Below are 21,355 nucleotides of genomic sequence, written 5' to 3'. Positions count from 1 at the left end.
GTTATTGAATTACGCCGCGTCCGCGGGGCCGGGTAACGTTGGATTTCTGTTTTCTCACAATTAATTTTCGATCCGGGGACGCGGTCGTGCCGGTCTTTCATTAGAACGCGCGTGCGGTAACTACTGCCGCCCCGGCGACGCGCTACCATTCGTTCACTCGGCGTGCACGACCCGCACCTGTGCACAGGCGGACACACGCGCGAACGATCGGATCGGAGTCGTACGTCACGCAACGGAAAAACGGAGCTCGCCTAACCTAACCCCCGTAAACCCGTGCGCCGTTGTCCGCGCCATGCGCGCGACAGCCGACGACGGTGGTTCGCGTGTAAAAAAAAAATAAAAAAAAAAAATATTAGAAAAGAAGAGAGAAAATGCGGTGTTCACCGTCCTGACGATAAGAGATCAAGGGTGAAACGGTGTAAGAATAATAACGGGGCGGATGACAAGTAAACATCGGGTGCGCACGAACGCCGTAGGATTCGTCCGGACTGGTGTCGACGCAACGCGACGCCGAGAGTCTCGTGTTTACACGATATTGTTTTTTTTTTTTTGTTTTTCGATCCGAGAACAAGACGCTTTCGGGACCGTGCGCACGCCGTTCTATCGTGTTACAGTTGCGCCCGTCGCACTCGTGGTACGGCCCGACGGGAACGCAGGTGGGGTTGGAATTCCGTCCCGAAGTTTCTGAGAGGGACCCGGAAACTCTAGACCGGGTCGACCGACGTCGGCTAATAAGAGTCGCTCCGAACCTTGTCGATCCCCCCCTCCCCTCGGACTTAACTCGGTTACTATGAAACCTTCTATTATGCGTGGAACGAAAAGTCAAGTGCTTGTAACTGCTGTGAAGTTTGAAATTAATTAATGGAATCGTGTTCATCGGTGTCACAAAAAAAAAAAAAAAAAAAATGAATAAAAACAGTTGTACTCACGCGTACGAATATCGTAGAGTTGGTAAACACTAAACACAAAAAACACGTAATTTCTTCGATATAAATAGTTGTAATCAATTTACAGAATGTATCGGTGTTCACCTTTAACTTCTGACCACGTTACGGGTTACGGACATTTACTTAAAACATGAGGTGTTGCGCAAAAGATTGAAACGCCGTTTTACACGTCGGTATTACCTCAGGGCAGGCCACCGCTTGGGGTTTTTTCGTTTTTGATCAATTGTATTAAATATTTTTTTTTAATCTCATTCGTAACTATGCATATCATGATGGTAGATACACAACTATTGTAGTGCGAATGCGTCTCCAAACGTCCATAAAATGTTAGTTTCGCGTGCGACGATAACGACTAATGAAAGGTAATTTTTAACGTTCGTCGACGGAAAACTTACCTACAACCAACAATGGAAGATCACTTAAATTAACTGGCATCATTGAATTTACACCATTACACAAACGTGGATATCAACCGAGCATCGAATCAATTCTTTCTACCCATCTTCGGGTAAATTTATGACAACTATCGTTTGTATTTTATAGTGTTTATAACCAAACACTGTTAATACACCCTTAAAATGGATAATAAATGTAAATACATAATACTATTTGCTGGCCATCGATGTTATCTTATCTATTTTATATTTATTTTTTTCGAACCACTATCCCCCATAATGAAATTTTGCGCACGGGTTTGTCTGAAAATCCGGATTTCTTATTTTCCGGCCCTGAATGTGGTGTTGCGGTCTCGCCAGTCGATCGCTCTTACATTGTGCCTTAGCACGTATTATGTATTTTAAGCGGATTTGACGAAGAAAAAACCACGATGAAATATATATATGTTCCGAAACGACTGTTTTCTGAACATTTTTTACATCCGTCCACCTCTCTCGTAGAACTCGCAAGCATCGCGTCGAATATAATTTTGTTGTACACCATATAATGGAATATCGGTAGAATCAGTGGTAGTTTTCCAGTTAAAGGGAATAGAGTTCGGAAGTCTGCCAGGTAATTATTGTGTCTTAATATATTATAAGATAATATCGATAGACTCATCCCAGGAAATAATCTTAAAAAACCGCTACTGCACGGAATAACATCGTTTGTGTACTGGCTTATGCGAGACGGGATACCGCTTGTTATCCGCAGTCTGTACAATATATTATAGTACCTATATTATTATTATTTAAATTATATAGTTACGTCGTACGTGCGTTTACCTAACATTCTTTTTTTCTGACCTTTTCCTGGTCCGCTCCTCCTCCGCTGACATGTCCCATAAAGTAGATCCGTCACGATTGGACCGTCGCTAACGTATACACCGCAACCGGATAACAAGTTTATTGTATTCGACCGCAATCATAATTAAAATATGTTAATTCCGTAAACGCTCTTCACCCTCGACGCCACCGCCACCACCGCGGAAACTTCGTTTGTCCGTGTTAGTACGCGAGCGGATACGCGACAGTGAGCAACCGTACGCGCGAGTAAGATGAGATTTAAACACGTTGGAAATAATAAACTAACCCATGGTCAAGAGTATCGTGTATACTATTGATCATTATCATATGCGCTCGCGTGAAAAAAAATAATAACAAAGTCCTTGCCCGTTGATTTACATCATGGTTTTTCGCATATTCTCGTTTTATTTTTTAGTCTCGAATTCGTATTTCATACGGCTACTCAGTATTTAGCTGCACACATTTTCCTAGTGTTACCTAACAATTTAAACGGTTTATGACTATTACCCGGGTCGTTTCGTGTTTATTCCCGAATTTTCTTGAACTTATAACTTTGAAGGTCTGTCTAGGATTCGAAAAGGGTTCATACGGTATAGGTATTTTATTACATCGTAGACATAGTAAAATATAAATTTAAAAAACATAATAAAAATCTTATGTGACCAACGTAAACGATAGGATGTCGTATGTTTGTGTATTAAAAAAAAGAAAATCGACGGTAAAATTCAAATTCTCTTCGTACAGGTAACTGACAGTCAACAGACATTCACGTTTCGTCGTAATAGTTTGACACGCAACAACGGCCAACACGCGGTACGTGTACACAGACAGCGAGTAAACCGCGTAATAAATCGGAATATTCGTTATATTTGTATTATTTTCGTATTTTTTATACGGCAACAACGGTTTGCGGATCCGGGACCGCTAATACCGTTTTAGTTGTTAATTAATTATTATCATTTTCGCAAATCCATCCTCGCTTGTAATCGACGTTGTCGAATTAATGCGGTATTAACAAAGTTGTACCATTAACACTGCGGTCGTACGCATCATATAAAATGCAGAGCCTCGCAAACTTTGAGCATAATATTCTTTGAATAGATGTCTTTCGGTCGGTTTCAAATGAGGTTCATACATGTATGTGTATTTGCACAACGTAGTGCGTTCGAATAATCAGCGCTCGTTCGCCGCTGCCATCACTTCCGGATCCGAAATATATTGTCAACGATCTAACCAAACTTTAAGAGTCTGCGACAACGAGACAAAGTGATCCGAAAACAACGCTTCGAAGCAGTGCGCATACTCCAACCGAGGAGGCGCCATGCGCCTGCCCCCTAGGGATTTATTCCGTGTCCTGTTCGCGGATACGTTCAACCGAGATTAGACGAGACCCCGTCGTAAAGATAGAACGCGACCGATATTCAAACAACACGCGACATTCGATTCGCTCGTCTACTCCGAAGACGGTAAAATCTGTTACACCTCTGACACCGCTCCGGTGGTGCGGAATCAGATTGGACCGCGACGGCAGTGAACGTACAGTCGTCTCGGCGCTCGTTTCGCAAAAGTTTGCGGCGTTCGGCGCGTGTCTTTGTCGGATGTTTCCATTACGACGTCGGACGAGCTAGATAATAACAACCATAATATAATTGTACGGCGGTCGAGGTTCTCGACTGATGCTTCGAGAGCACACGGTTGTGGTGGGTGACATGAGAGAGGGTAAAAGACCGTCCTTCGGGCCGTGGCAGCAGCAGCAGCAGCGGTGGTTCGGTTCCTCGCGAAAAAAAAACAAACAAACCTTTTTGAAAAACAAACGACGTTTCGAAAGTCGTCACGGTCCGTGGTCCAACGGTAACGGACGACGGAGCAGCGCGCGGCACAAGTGTATAAACAGTCTACGCTGTACGGTCGGCGGGCGCATAACGATAAATTTCACTAAACACGACAATAATAATAACAATATAATAACGCGGGGAAGAAATATCCGTGCGTGTACGTTGATGGTGAGAAGGCGAGGGGGAAATGCCCGAGATGTAAAAATGAAAACGAAATAAACAAAAAAATAACCAGAAAACAAAAGATAACATTACGCCGACGATAACGGTAACGTCGTTTTTTTGCGAGCCCAATAAAGTGTGCGCAGAACTGCGAGAGTGCGCGCGATATGTGAACGGCACCGGGTGACGGAGGGTGAGAAAACTCTACCCGCGTCGCGGCGATACTTGGCTTTTCGGCGGACGAAAAAGGGTCGTCGCTGCCGTCTATTTTCCGGTCAAACTTTCCTCGAGGTGTTAATTTATTCCTCGTGAATTTACGCTCTGCATATTTGTGTGCGCGCACTTGTACGCCGTACGAGCGAGCCCTGTAGGAGGATACCCGCGTTTCGCTGTACATAGTGGCGAACGCTAAACGACCCCGTCGACCTTTTTATAATTAACTCGTGGTGGAAGAAAGATAGAGAGAGAGTGAGAGAGAGAGAGAGAGAGAGAGAGAGAGAGAGAGAGAGAGAGAGAGAGAGAGAGCAAATTTATATATAAATAAATAATTATATAATAAAAGAGTAATAATTGGTTCGAAACTGGTCGCGTTTTTGGTCGGATAAACGGCTCGGTGAGTTCGTACGCGGATAGATATTTTTTATTAGTAATTTTTATTATTCCCAACGATTGGCGACGGCTACTTGCATCGGTTCGAATCAAAATCAAATATCCTGCCCGAAATTACCATAACACTTTATACCCGACCACCGCTTGAAGTTTATTTCGTTTTCAACAATGACAATATTCAAGTGTTTTAATCCAAGAATGATTTCTGACTCCAGCACAGGTGGTACACTGTGTACGGAGTGTGCCGAACGGGCCCGCTTTAATGTGAAAATATAAATATGTTAATAAACGTAAATATAAGTAAACAATTGTTGGGGCAGGGTTAGTTTAAATTGATAATATTATAGAGGTATAATTGCATTAAATAAGTTGACCTACCTGTTTTTTTTTTTGTAAATTCTGCGCTCAAGCTTTACAAACTAAACACCCTCGTTCGTTGTAGTCGTCTGGAAGTAATTTAAAAGTTTTAAAATCAGACTGTACACATAAATATTATATAAAAATCGTGTTCATAATCATGCAATTACTAAAGGATACGTTGAATTTGGTTTAAGATAATAACGATTTAACTATATTATTTTGCATTATATATTTTACTCGAACAGCTTTTAAACTAGACTTTAGGTCGATCAGGTATTAATGTAGTAATAATTTAATATAATACACTTGTATTTTTAATTCCCTGATAAAATGTATAGTTGAGATATATGCAGTGGCGTCTCCATGATACTAGGTAGGACTATAGGTTGTGTCAAAAATTATGTAGTCAGACCTTTCAAAATTTAACATTTATTATTAGTATAAATACAAATAATTTAATATCATATACAAATGTATGTTGTGAGTTATGTTATCCAATAATAATACAGTACTTAGTACCTTATATATTTTTAATTAAGTATTTTTTTGTATTTCTACGATAAAGTATTACAGTTTTTTTCTGTTTATTACAAATTACCATATTATTATGCTTAAAATCAATGACCAGTTTTAGTCATGGAGTTAAGGCCAGGCATTTTCAGGTTAGGTAATATGTGACTCTACCAGGCACGCTACTGGTTTTGTATGTATTATGGACATTTGGTTGTACCATAATGTAAAACGAAAGTTCCACCGAGAAAATACTATTATTATAGTATTAATTTTAATATAATCTACAATAATTTTTTTCTCTTATACGAATATGAGCCAAATCTTTAGGTTTTATATTGTAATAATAAAGGTTTCATGCTGTACGAATACATTTAGATATATTATTTAGATATAGCTGGTTTTATGAGTATTCCGTTGTAAAATATTTAAAGTCAGGCGTAATAGATAATGATGACAATAATTAATATGGTAACATAATCATACTTGTAGTTAATGTTGAAACTAAATCGTTGTATTCGATTTCATTTAAAACGTTGTTTCTGTTCGATTAAGCCACAACATAAAAACCGACAACTATAAAACTCAATTTAAAACATATCCTAAACTACGTCATTGTTATGAGAGATTCCGATTAAAATTCGATTCACCGAGAGTACATCACGTGCATCGGTAGCATCTCGATTATTAAATCGTAAGAAGTTTTTGTTTGATTTCGGTAAACGTATTCAAAATGTAATTCATGGGCTATCGAGTTCGAGTGATTTCGATGTATTGCCATATAAAATTAAAACGTTTATGTTGAGACGGAAATTTTTTTTTTTTTTCCAATTATTATGTATGTTTGCGTGTATATACGCATACGACACGCAATCGATTGGAATTACGTTTAGCACAAAAACGTAAGGTTTTTATACGGGCCCGGAGGGATGTTTTCAAGTCAAATGTGTATAAAAGTAACCAACCGAAACGTTACAGAAGAGAACACGTTAAATGTATATATATATATATAAACGTTATTTTTAGGTCCAGTTGTTTTGGCAACATTCCGACCAATTCGTTTTTGTAAACGTCGTGACAATCTGTCATCCGAATTGTACTTAATTTACCGGCTCATAACAATTATTTACACACACATACACACACACACACACACACACACACACACACACACACACACACACACACACACACACACACACACACACACACACACACACACATCACATCACATATAAAACTATACTGGAGCAATACTGCAGTTGTTTCACTTGGGACGACTGCGATGTTCGGGGTGGATTCAACGATCGACCAACGAGTAAAGTAAAGTAAGCAGTAAAGTATTTTTAATCCTCTCTACCAATCTTCTCGGATTAATTGTATGAAAATAAAGTATAGTTTTTTTTTTATTTTTTTACTCACAGGTATATTGCAATATAATAAATTCTTAAGCCGCCTCGCAGAAAATAGTTTTGAATAGCTACCATACTTAGGTACATGCAAGAAGTTTCAATAGATTGCTGAATACGTTAGCGATTCTCAACCTTACTCCATCAAATTCATCGGCACTTCAAACGATAATTGTTAATTATTAATGATCGTTAACAATAATTAAAAAAAGAAAATGTTTTACATATATTAATGCTATACACTATGCATACCATCATAACTAGATAAGAAGGGGGGGTGTTGGGAGTTTGAACCTCCCCAATCCTAAAATCCAAGCTAGTAAATTAATAATAAATATGCAATGGTGGGCTTTAGCTTGTTAAAAAGTTAAATTTTTTAAACTTTTTAACTCAACTAGTTAGTTATTTTTGTTTTTAACTTATTAACTTATTCAATTAATTTTTATTATTTTAACTTAGCTTTTTATAGTTAATTATCGTTATTGTACAGTTAAGTTAATTTTAATTTTTTTTTATCACGTGGAACTATCAGACAAAACTTATTTTTTCGATTTTGGTAATTTATTTTTCTAATATAATAACATACTATCCTCAATTCATAATAATCAAGTTATATTTTATTCTATATATACTATAGTAAATAATAATAATTAATATTCTTTCTATTGTATAGACTTGCTATTTTCACGAGTTCTATTTAATGATCTATTCGGTATTGAATAATACGATTTTTGTTTAGTCTAACTCTATACTGTAGTTCTAAAAACAGGTTTAAAAATAAATAGCATAGTCTTTTAAAAGTGTAAAGTTAAAATTGGATATTAATAACACAGGTAATTACTGGTAAATACGACAATTCCAGTGGACAAAACAAAAAGTCGTCCGAGATATTTATAAACTATAATTTATATTTCAGTATTCTGCGTATTCGTTATAAATACAAGTATAATATATATTAGAAAAATTAACTTTTTTTTTAACTGAGTTAGGTTAATTTTATTTACTATCTTAACTTTTAACTTATCAAGCTACTTTTTTTTTTTTTTTGTTAACTTTTAACTTTAACTGAAAGCAATTTAATTGAATTAACTAACTAACCACAGTTAATTATTTTCATTAACTTGCCCACCTTTGTAAATACTCGTATGTAACAATACAAATAGTTTTATCCAAATACATCAAACGCTCTCCTCTCATAAATAATTATTACTTACGACCTTACAAACCATATAAAAATACAATACAGCATATTGCATGGTCCATATAGGAGTGATTTGTACGATAAAACTGATCATTAGTCACGATCAGAAAGTTAATTAAAAATATCATTAGCTATACTATTAATAAAGCTAACGTGTTCGGTTCGTCAAATGGCTATCAATAAAATTTCTTAAACGCCTTCCACTCATTGCATAATCATTTTAACCACCGGATAATTTTCCGAATCGCATACGATTGGTTTTCGGAACTTTCATTTGTATTATTGGTATATTTTAATATTTTGCTTCTGCGTGGTTGAGTTGGAACTGTAAAATTTTTAAAACACAATGCAAGTACTCTATTTATAACAAAAATTAATTGATTTACTGCTTATATTATGTTTTTACTAACTATGTTAATGAAGTCTCATTTGGGTGTCAGTTTCAACCAACAATTAATAGATTATAGTATTTTTGTTTATAAGTATGACATTGTCGGACTATATTTTATTTATGGGCGTTAAACTAAGGCTAGTATCAATTCTATTCTACCGTAAAATTGTCCATACATATCGGCCATTTCGATTTTGAGTAAACCAAAAAAATGATAACGATTTATTTGTGATCTATTACTGATATATATATATATATATATATATATTTATGTGCGATCGATGAAAATTTCAAAAATTTCACTTGATCTTGTGATCTATAAGTAATCGTTCACGTGGACGACAGTAACATTTTGAAACGCATTTAACGTCCTCAACAGACCGAAATTTGCATGACTGTTACACGATGTTCATATATAAATGCATCACGAAACAGTTTCGATTAAACATTATACACGTTCCTCACTACGTATCGACTAAACCATAGACGGACGTAGTCCAATCGTTGAAAAGCCAAATTTCACGTCAAAACAACCTAACAGACATAAACACGAGCAGTAGCGCACAGTAAACTACATTACGTTAAACATGTACCGACGAGAATCGATTGAATTTCACAGTTGTTACCGAACATTTATAACGATATTATAATATTACTAGGTACCGCAGCGGTCAACGGACGAAACGGTAGTAGTAAAAATAATGATAACGTGGACACAGGACACGTGAACTCGCCAAACGTCGAACAGAAAAATCACAAAAAAAAAAAAACGCCCGACGAGGAAAACAATAAAATAAAACTTTTGTTTTACGTATATGGATCGTTTTTGAAAAGCGGTGTTATTATTTCGAATGCCTTCGATTAATCGATTTAACTTCGTTTTTGAATAAAATACATCAACGCAATGTAAATGATCGTTATTTATTCCGGTACGTTTAGATTAAAGAATTATATCTGAAGTTTACTCGACGCGGAGTATAACATCAAGTACGCCTAAACGACATGTAGGATAAAATATTTAACACCACGCACTTATTACACACGAAAGCGTGCAATAACTACATTCATTTTTTTAATTTTTTTTCGAAAGTAATGTTTTTATAATAAATATTCGAAGAAAAAAAATCGATTCATAACTCTGTGTTAAAAAAACGTTTTTAAACTAGGATTTTTATTTAGCTCAACTCGGCGCTAAAAAAGCTCTGCGGTCGTTTGTATTACCCGCAGGAACAGGACACGGATCATGAACAGTTTACAAAAACAACTCTGTTTTGCTGTCGCGCTGATTCCTTTATAACTACAATCTGTAACCATTGTGACAAATTTACACTGCGGTTCATCCACAACGGCCGGTAAATTAACAGTTTTAATATTGCACAGAACCCATATAATATTATGAGAAAATTCGACAAAATCGGTTAACTAAATATTTGAAACCTTATACCACCAGGCACTTATTTACAAAATCCACAATTTGAGATAACCGTTGGTTATTATTTTTTTTTTCAATTTTTCATTTTCGAATTTCGGACACATCACCGGAACACACCCTACTTAGGTATAACAATACGTCTTTTTCTTAACGGTCAGAACTTGAAACATAATATTATACCGTGGGGTGTACGCGTATTTCTGAAAACCGTCCCGTATTAAGGCGTGACCATAAAAATGTTAGCACGCGGACGAGGAGAAACAATTTTTTAAGGTAGACTCTCGTAACAAAAAAAAAAAAAAAAAAACCGCTTATTATTTTCCGTTATACATTAATATTAATAGTCTGTCGTAGATTTATACTTTTTGAAGTACTGTACGACGTCAAGATATACCTTTTAAAGTGCGGTCCCCGAGACCCGTACACAGCGTATAATAAAGCGCATCTTTTTAACGAAAATAAGTTTTTGACTTTTAGCTTAAGCTCGTACGACCACGCGTTGTACACTCTGCGAAACGTGTGAGCGTCGATGACGGCTGTGGCTCCGTGGAACGATTTCGGTATCGATACGATGAATTGCGATGCGATATAACGAAGACAGCTGCTATAGTGTTAGCACAAGAAAATTGTCGTACGTTTCTGTCACCTAGACCGTGTGGACTTTCGAACCACCATGTAGACGTGCTGCAATAACGTAATTTCAATAATCAAACCCCGTCGCTCTCTTAACGGGCAACCGATTTATTTGTACGTCACATCCGAAACGATCCTACGATGATCCGGACTGTTATCGTATCTAATGTAGAGTGTGCGGAGGTCATGCAGTCATCATGTATATAGTCGGTCCCTTCTTTATTCCAGTGTTAGTTGAGATGGCATTTCTATTTTCAGAAAATACCGGTCAAAATGGTTTCTATAGCAGTAATATGTTACCGTTACGCGTTCGCCGTCAAGGGTTATCGTAAGAAACATCGTAACGAACAGATTAACCGAGCATAAAATAATTTTACCGTTATGCCAATAAGCTATACAAATATTGAAATGTACCACTATCGAAAATAACATTTATACACCACTTCGGTTTATGGATAGACAAACAAAATTATTAGAATTACCATGGGTACAATCTGCAGTGTTAGTGCAGCTAAACACTAGAAACAGGACACTAAGGGCGCAATATTACTATAAAGGCAATGTTTTAGAAAAATTTGAAAAAACAGTTTTTGGGAATATAGAAAATAAGTATTTTAAAGAATATTTAAGGTTCAGTATCGAGTAGGTGTATTTCGATTGGCGTAAAATATTACAAACATAAACCATAAACAATGGATAATACAAAATTATCAATCAAACGGATAACGCATAATTCGGTCTTGCATCAAGTGTTAGTGATAAATGTAATTTATATTATTATCTTCAAGTGTAATAAATATATTAATTATAAATATTATTACACCTACTACTCGCAATATTTATAATATCATATGTAACATTAAAATGTTATTATTATATTTGTTTACACTAAACGAAGAATATAAATATAATTATTTCAATTTCCGGTGGTAGGGAGGAGTAGATAAAATTATTTGGGGTACAAATTTAGCTATTGCCCAAGGCGCTGTTTGATACGATTCTGTTGTTGAACTATTGTGGAGCAGTAAACGTTAAAAAAAACCACATTAGTATAAGAGTTATAATTACTGCAACAGTCCTCCTCGTTCATTTAAATTTAAAAACTTAACTACGCCTACTCGCATTTAATTTTCGCTACTTAAATACAATACTTATATTATAATGTTATAATTCACTTTGCGATTTTATTATTGTTTATAAACAACAATTTTCCGTTATAGTATAAAAACGTCGTATACTCTATCAATGCGTTGCAAAAATAAATAATCGCCGAAATGTAACTTTCAGCGCTTTGGATATGAAAGTCATAAACTTTTCGATCGACAAAATATAATAATAATAACAACAGTTATTTTAAAAATAATAATAAATAAATAATACATGGCGTACAACTCGATTTTGGTCGTATATAATAATCATTGATCAATTTTGCGCATTATCAAATGATAATTGGAAACAAACGACGATCAACTGTTGGTCCGAAACGACAGCCGTAAAATTTCAACGCAGCCGAATATTTAATTTATTCGCGTTCAATGTATTGCAATCACCGCGTACTCAGCCGGGCGTGGATTAACCGAACGAAAACTCCGTGTACAAAAGACGTTAGAAGTCGATCACACTTTGCGGTGTACGCGCGCGTATTTTCGTTCGGAAATAACTGCGCAAACGGAATAACAAATCGAATATAGAGAAAAAAAATTATTTGTATTATGTCGTGAAAAAAAAAAAAAAAGGGAAAACAATTACCAAACTTTACACTCGCGATAAAAAAACAAATACATTACCGTTATCTACGTATATATGTATAGGTAAAATTAAATTAGATTGTTCATCGTGTACATCTCGCGCATCGAAAACTTTTAAATCCACTTAAACTTCTTCGCGTTTTGTAATTTTCCATCAGCACGAATAATAATATGATAAAACGTGTACCCGAAATATAAGTCTCCGCCCGGTGAACGGCACACGTTAATAATGCAATAATGCAATGCACGTCGGTGCCCCGTAACGGCCACCGGTAGGCCTAGATGTTGGGAATTCTAACCCTCTTTTTTCTTTCGGCACACCGTCCTTGAGATTTTTTCAAAAACGTAAATCGACAAAAATCAAAATTAACATCGAAGTACTTACCTACCTGCTTATTGTAATATGCATATATTATTAAGAAATAATAATACGCATATTCCTGAGTCGTATAAGGAAAAACGTACCAAGAATAACTATTGCACACATAAACTTTAATGGGCGCCACGCGCGAATTACAAACAACCACAAACAACATCATCATTCGAATAAGACAATCAAGACCAAGGGCAACCACGTGATGAAACATCATTTGGATATGAAGATCAAGACTAAGGACAGCCACGTGTCGAAAACAACACAATTAAAACAGAATCAAACAGAATATATAAAGGCTCCGTTTCACCACCAACAGCAGACGTGTCCAGCTATCAGACCAAGCCCTTCTGAGTTTCGTCTTCGATATTGTTAGCTCGCGAATTTATAATTTATATTTGTATCTATGTCTGTTTCTGTATTTGTATTTATTAAAGTGTTTACAAGTGTTTAAATTAATTATTGAATCAATTTACCCTGATCCAACAACATCATTACGTGTACCTGTTTTTATTGGGTACCACGTAACATTATAATGTTTTACCGGCTCAAACTTACGATTGTCAAATTCCAAGACGCAACTGACGATTAATCAATCGAAAGCGCGAAACGTCGATATTATCGTCGTGTTATATTTTTACCAATTATTGTACGTTTGGACGCATTCGTGTTTCGCATTGGCGACATACTTAAGAACTTGGGAATTCGCTGCGTATTCGTCCAGAATCTTCCATACACGTCCAGTTTTTATTCTAACGGGCAGTACGACCCAAATTGGGTAGTAGGAAAAAGCGAAAGGGCAGTTGACTTAATGAGTATGGGCACCTTACAAAAACATAATTTTCCTTATAGAATGATTTAATTTCTACTGAATATTTGGAATTTGTGTAGTTTATAAACCCAACCTAGTGCTTAATAAGTAATAATTATGTAAGTTTACAATCTTTGCTACTTCGACGATTGATTGATCTATGAAATTTAAATTGTAATAGTGGTATACGTGTAACGGAATAGATCAGTTTTTATTTTTTTTAATATTTTACCACGCGATGGTCAAAATTCTAAAACATCAATATGCAATTTATTTGGGGAGGGGTAAGTTTTATAATCCAAATAAATTTCATAAAAAAAACTTTTCAGTGTGTTTGAGCAGTAGGTAAAATTCCTCAGAATAATCCCTGTACACGTCTAAATCCAATCACACGCCCGTAATGTTTATACCACGACCGTATAGCCGCTACGCGGACTATACACGATTTTTTTTTCCACGGGGCCAGTTATCGGGCTCGCCCACCCCGGTATGTAGTGAGACGAGCACACATGAGGGGTGGAAAATATTGTGCTCTCGTTGTGTTCCCGTTCCAAGGCAAACCGTGTGACTACCGACGAGTGGAGCGGCAAACGAACAACAACAAAAAGGCACAAGTAACGCGACTAGGTTGTCGATCGAAATCGGACGGCGAAAGTGCTTTAGCATCGTTCGACGAATTATCGCAATAATGCAAGTCGAAAAAAGAAAATACCGTGTCGGTCTCGTCGTTCCCGAAAAGAAAGTCGAACGATTAAACGTGCATCGGCTTCGGTTGTTTTACCAACCACACACGTGTTAAAATCTTTCGTTTTAAAAGTACTAAAACCTTCAGCGGGTAGGTACATGCTGTGAAATCGAATAATAACATGTACACAAGCTGTTCCAAGCGATTGTCACTACTAGAACGACGTAGCATAATCTTGCTGCGTTTGAACGACACCGATGTAAAGCCGTATCCAAGTAACATTCATCTACACGACAAAATATAACGTGTAACACGTAACGGAATACACGTTCTACAATCACGTAAAAAAATGTTACAAAATCATGTGTTTATCGTAGAAATATTATACAAATCAGTTTTTGACATCATGGCGACCCGTGAATTTCGTTATTATTGCTCGCGTGATTTTTAATTTAAATAAAAAATTAAAAATATTCGACAAAACGTTAGGTTTGCTCGTGTCACTACTGTAAAACATAGAAAGAGTACAGTGATAGTAAACTTTTTAGACGATCTTGGGACGTGATGATTTTTTGTCCGGTGAACTTCGTTGCAACGGAAGTTTTATATATTTTTTATGGATATCGAAAACAAATTTCGAATATTTGATTAATTTAGTAGGCGATAAAATAGGTAAGATACGAATTCCAGAGTTTCAATACCAGTAAAACAATGACTATAACTAGCTAAAATTCTAAGATTTTTAGTTACCAGTGACTCTTTTCGTAGTCTAGTGCGAGGGTTGCCAATCTTTTCAAACAGGTGAGCTACATTTGAAATTTTAAATCCCTGATGATTAAAATTATTATTAAAAATGTATTTTATGTACTACTCGTATATTCAACTATATACTCCGTCTGTGGTTTATAAAATAAAATAAAAATTTAAATATAAATATAAATATTAATAAATAAATATTTAAATAATAAATAAATAGCACAAAAAAATAAAGCTCCAAGTTTGATTCCAAAAGGTAGAGGTGCCAGGGAAATGCATCTAATATTTACAGGTCTGGTTTCGACACATACGTTTTTAATTTTGTCTGTAACTTTATCGTAAGCATTTCATCACATTTTGTCAACAATAACGTTTCTTGTTTTGTTCTTTTGTCAGGACCGAGCTTAAGGTTTTTTCGCGTAAAATAATACAATTGTGTCGTGTGTGTATGGGAACGTACAAGAGACGATTTTTCGTGTTCACTTCCATACCACGCTATTTTTTCGTTAGAATCGTGTATTTTCTCGAAACTCCTTATTTTTGGACACTTTATGTGACTTGCTAAGACACTACTGCTTTTCTCCGTAATAATACTTTTTGTATCACCCCGAGGAGTATCCGGTGACACGGTTGGCTATTATAACCGAAATAATTTCTCCGGAAATGTTTACGCAACTTAAAGTCGACGTTTTTACCGAACTTTTGGAATTAAAAAAAAAAAAAAAAATTGCGTGAAAAAAATTGATTTGAAAAACAAAAGTTAATAATAGGTAATATGGGATTAATTTACAAAAGGTACAATATACCAATTGTTTTGTATAACCATTATAAAATTTTGTGTGTTAGGAGTATATTGGGTTATATTAAATACTTCAACTTAGCCAACAATTAAAATATTTAATTTTTATATACTTTAACTATTGTATATTATATATTAACCTGCAGACATTGATTTAAATCTTCCGTTTCAGTAATGTTTGTTAGTAAGTCGCGAAGTATAATTTTACAGATACGATTTTTAAAAATTTTGCAAGTGTGTTCCAATTAGGTTAGGTAGTATTTTAACAGAAAGAATAAAGAGAGAATACCGAATAATGACAAGGTGTTCGGGGGAGAACGTCAAAACTTTCGTCGAATAAAGTGCTTGTTTCATTTTTTTTCTGGGGTGATCGTGTAATGCTATCGCTATAGCAAATTTGCGTGATTTCAAGTTTTATTTTAGCGTGTAAAGGCTGTTTGTACGCTGAATTAATCAGAGTATACGGCAATTAGCAATTGAAGATTTTTTTTTAGTTTAAATACTCGATTTAAACATGAAAAAAGGGTAAATACACTTTAAAAATTACCCTATATAGTTTGTAGTGATATAATATCGTTAACATTTTTCTATTGTAAAATATACCCTTACACGTGCAACTAATTTCGGTCGTCATAGTTGTCGATCCGTGCACTGACTATTGAGTCTTCAGCGCCTGTTTGTCATTATTGTGATTGATTGTCGACAGGATGACCTTTTTCGAATAGTTTTGTCAGGATTTCGACTATTGTGCGAACGGTCCTTTCACTGTATACATAATAACTGTGTAGGCTGATCGTGGGTGGTACGGTCCCTTCGGACGTGTTGATTACCGAATAATAATAAATTACAATCGTACCGAATATCCTTTGGAATATCAAGCCTTGAGATGGACAAAATAAAAACAAAAAAATAAAAAAATACAAAGTAAATAGCCCATTCGTGTTACACATCTTTATATAATAATAATAATATAATGCAGCTGAAATGCAGACTACATCAGCAGAATTTTTACTGGTCGATTTAGAATACGACCATGTACGCATTTACCACGACACCGCACTCGTGAAGCGAGACGAGTTTTAAGACAAGCCTCTCTCTTTTCTTTTCCCAGAAGTGTATTATAGTATTTTTTGACGAGAAGTGCGTTTTAAAGGCGTCGAAATGTACTATGTTATAATATACATTTTACAAATATACGACGGATGGTAAATGTAATCTTCATTGTGAGAAATATTGTTCTAATATAATTGAAACCCGACGTACGTCTCCGGGAATAGGATCGAAATGATCAAAGAGTGAAAAAGAGCATCAGATTTACCTTAGCCGGAAACGCTGCAAATTGCAATATTGACGTGCATTAAGTATGTTATTGTTTTATAGTGGTCGTCGGCTTCGTCATTAGATAAGGTTTAAAGTTTCAGCGTTTCCAAGAATACAACCATTGGCATTGTGCAAACGCATTGTTCAATATTAAATTTCCACTAATTAATTTGCGTTCTCTGTATCACGCACGTTCGTTTAATACTAATTATTATATGCAACGTATCGATTTCGAAACCCGTCCGTAAAATAAAAAGTAATTTAGCTCGTTTCCGTGACCACCCGATTTCCGCTGTTATATATATATATATATATAATTGTTTTTTCAAAAGCAGGTGATTGGTACGATAAAATTTTAGGGGTAGCAAATTTGCTGAACTTAATTATATATATATATATATATATATACATTGTATATACATTGTACTGTACTGTATTAAATTACAGATATTAGATATTAGGTTATTAACTCACTGAAATGGTTTTGGTAAACGCGGTCAACTTGAATTTTTATACTTAGCAAAATATGAATTGGACAAAACTCGTCGTCTTGCGCATTACGTGACGAATAAGACGAATGAAATTCTATAGTGAATGAAGTATTTTTTGGTGGTTTTTGGTAAATTCTTAGACAAATGAAAAACCGTATATTATTTTGCGTTATGTATTTGATCTACTTAAATTGAAACTGGAAATGAAAATTTTTGGACATGTAAAAATGTACGACAAATTCAAATTTTTGATCAATATAGACAACAAGTAAATTTATATGAATGATATTTTTCAAAGAGCCGAGACTTTTCAACCATGTTATGAAATGGACATTTATGAAGACACATTTACACAAGAATGCATACATTTTAAAACTTATATCGTAAATAAAACAGAAAAAAAAGAACCAAATCAAAGTTTGTTTACATTTTTTCGAAACCAGAATTTAGAAGACATATTTCCGATTATGATCGTTGCTTTAAAAATATACTAGTACTGATATATGGTGATTACTAATTGTTTAGCAGAACGATCGTTTTTGTGTCTCAAAAAAAAACTGAATCATATTTATGATCTCCTAATGGTGAAAATAGGTTAAACTATTCAGCTGTCCTGTGCCTGCGAATCGGAATTAGTGTCAACAATTGAATTTTAAAACACAATTGACGTAATTGCTAAGCTCAAAAGTCGAACGAAAATAATGTAATTATTGTAATAGTTTCTAATATTGTATTAAATTTAAAATTATAAAGAATAATTTAAATAACAATATATAAATTGAATGCTTTATTTTAAACGTTATTTTGGGTGGTTTACATTTAAAAATAAATAGCTTCCGTAGCGAGTTATACCAAAAAGAAGTTGAACAATCACAATTATTTTTCCGGTCAACGCTGTGTAATGCAGTTAGTATATACGAGTACATATACACATAAAGGGACAGAAAGAAAGAGATGACGAATAGACTACTGTGCACATGTATTCAGTTTAACAGAGATTCTTTTTAGACGCGTACACAATATAAATCGACGCAAAGGCACTCGGTGCGAGAATTTATTTTTATTTTCTTATTTTCGAATTCCGGTGTTGGATTTTCGGCGAATGAAGAGTAACTTTCAAAAGTTCGTCCGTAACGGTTATGATAAAAAGTAGACGGGGTAGAGGAGAAAAATAACACGACGAATATGTGCTCGGAACGCGACCCACATATTGTTATTCCGAGTGTGTATAATGCATCAGGGGAAGGAGAACAAGTCACGCATGACTTCATAACGTCGTTGTAGGAGACTTATGATTATAACGCTTTTGGGTGATTTAAAAATGTAAACAATTCGATTTGTCAGTGACGCGCGCGAACGACGGTCGTAGCGGCACAGCTATACGTCACACGGTACGTACAGGCACAACTCGCGAGCCCGTTTACAATAAAGGAAGAACGATGCCCTATACCAGATGGGCTGTAGGCAAAATAGGTTACGGATTGGTAGTAGATATTACGAGGGACGAGGGACATTGCTTTTTTTTTTTTTTTATAAAGCAGAACCTACGGATGGATCAAACTAACTTCTGGAAGTACTCGAGAACGATTTCGAATCGATCAAAAATCACGACATAAACCTGATCATACCGCGAGTACATTCGACGATTTTCCACTCACCGTTACAGCGCCGAGACCTGTGTTTACACGGGTAGAACCCGATTGCGTACGATTTACCTTTTTGAGAACACGATTTCGTATGTTTCCTGTATAACAAAGGGAACCCCGTAAAACCCCGTGAAACGAGACGATGCCAAATTTATAATTATACATTTATTTTGTTTTCAAAAGTTCATACGTTTTTTAAAAATTCTAACTGTTTAGTTTAATGTTGTATTTATATATTTTTTTTTAAAAAAAAACGAGTTTACAAAATAATTAGTTAATAGCAAATAGCTTATCACGCAGAACTACATGTCAAAAGTAGGTACATTACACTGCGATAGTCGTTCGAGCGACATCTTGTCATAGAACATAAACAAACATATTATTATGTATAATAAATTACATAAACATTATTAAAATAAAATTTAAATACATTTTTTCCTTGGTAAATAGAACCAATTTTAGATAAATACATTTTAATATTTTCATTAATTTTATACTGATCATAAATTTTAATAGAAGCTTTAATCCGTTTTAAATCAGCTAGAGCCATATTTTTATTAATTCCTTTTGAAATTAAACAAAGTTTCGTCATTGTTTCGACTTGGATTTCTCTTAATATTGATATAACCACATGTGTTGGTGGATGTGCATAATGAAATTGCCCATTGTACATCTTGTGAAAAGTCTCTGGGCCATTTGTTGTTCTATTGATTCAATTTATTTGTATAAACATATACGTTATACAATAATGGTTAGAGTCCGGATTTATATGTTAAAAAAACATGCAAATGCATAAAAATCCGGGCCCTATGTTAATGATTTTAAATAAACTTACCTAGGTATAATTGATGGCTCTTTGCCCATATTTCAGGGGGAAATAAACACCCAGGTTCAATATAAATCTTTAAAATATAATCCGAAAATATATGACCATCAGTTTCATTTGGACACGAACTCATAATTTGAATAAAACCATCTTCAACTTGTTCGAATGGTAGAAATGGTAGTCCAAAAAAATAATTTTAACCACTGGCCCAATTCGTCTTCATTAATATACGATGTTCGTAAAATATTGTTGTTTTGTATCTAATTAATAAAATATTTTATTAATAACAATTTTTTTTATGTTATAATTATAGATACTTACCTTACGCCACCAAGCTTGGCCTAAATGAAATCGACAACCAATAATTTTTATTTTGCAGCTTCATGGGCAACAATTTCAAAATCGACATGCAATTGTTTTATATTTACTATTTCAGATGAATATTTTGAGCTTAATTCAATTAAATACGTCCATATTTGAATATAAGTTTCTCTGCATTTGTCACTTAAAAAAAAAAAAATAAACCAAAGGTAAATAATTAACCGTTCTTTAATCCGTGTATTGTATAAAGTTGCAAAAAGTATTTGGGTGCGTATTCAAACGTACTATCTACAAATACATCTTCACACTGTAATAATATATTAATATTTATCTTCGTTGTAATGCAAATAAATTGCAAATTGTCTGGAGCGTGAACATATTTTTCATTTTTAAATTTTAGACAATCATCTTCTTCCATTTGTCTTAACTGAGATAGAGCACAGATCAATGAATCTGGGAAAGGAGGATAATTTTTTCGTCTTTTGTTGTACATTGATTTTCTTATAGATTTTATAGCTGAGTGTGGCACTTCAAAATTAGTTGCCATAAGCTCAGATCTGATTATTTTTGATGGCCTAATTGAAATCGAATCATCTGCTTTACGTTTACAATTTTCTCGTAAAATTTGGTGTTCAATTTTCTCCTTTGTATTTAAAATATGGTTGTGCTCATCCAACATTGATTTAATTTTTGAACGTCCACTGTATGTTAATATACTGGCGTAACATGTCCTTTTTGTGCACAACTATTTAATTAGCCCGTCTTTTCGTTGGCGTGTAAAACGATATTTGTTTGAGCCAGTTAATGCCAAGTCTTTTCCGCGTTCTGACGTAATTATTTTGATTTCTT

At 34.8% G+C, this 21,355-nt stretch overlaps 2 pseudogenes; one reads left to right on the top strand and one right to left on the bottom strand.

Moving 5' to 3' along the window:
• The window catches only part of LOC112689714, a 73,834-nt pseudogene extending 53,516 nt beyond the window's left edge, over window positions 1–20,318 (bottom strand).
• The window catches only part of LOC112689786, a 138,966-nt pseudogene that overhangs the window by 51,174 nt on the left and 66,437 nt on the right, over window positions 1–21,355 (top strand).

This window comes from Sipha flava, unplaced genomic scaffold, assembly GCF_003268045.1.
Source record: "Sipha flava isolate LNK unplaced genomic scaffold, YSA_version1 46_pilon_pilon, whole genome shotgun sequence".
NCBI lineage: Eukaryota > Metazoa > Arthropoda > Insecta > Hemiptera > Aphididae > Sipha > Sipha flava.
The sequence above is the reverse complement of the archived record's forward strand: the minus strand, read 5'-3'. Positions and strand labels throughout refer to the sequence as shown.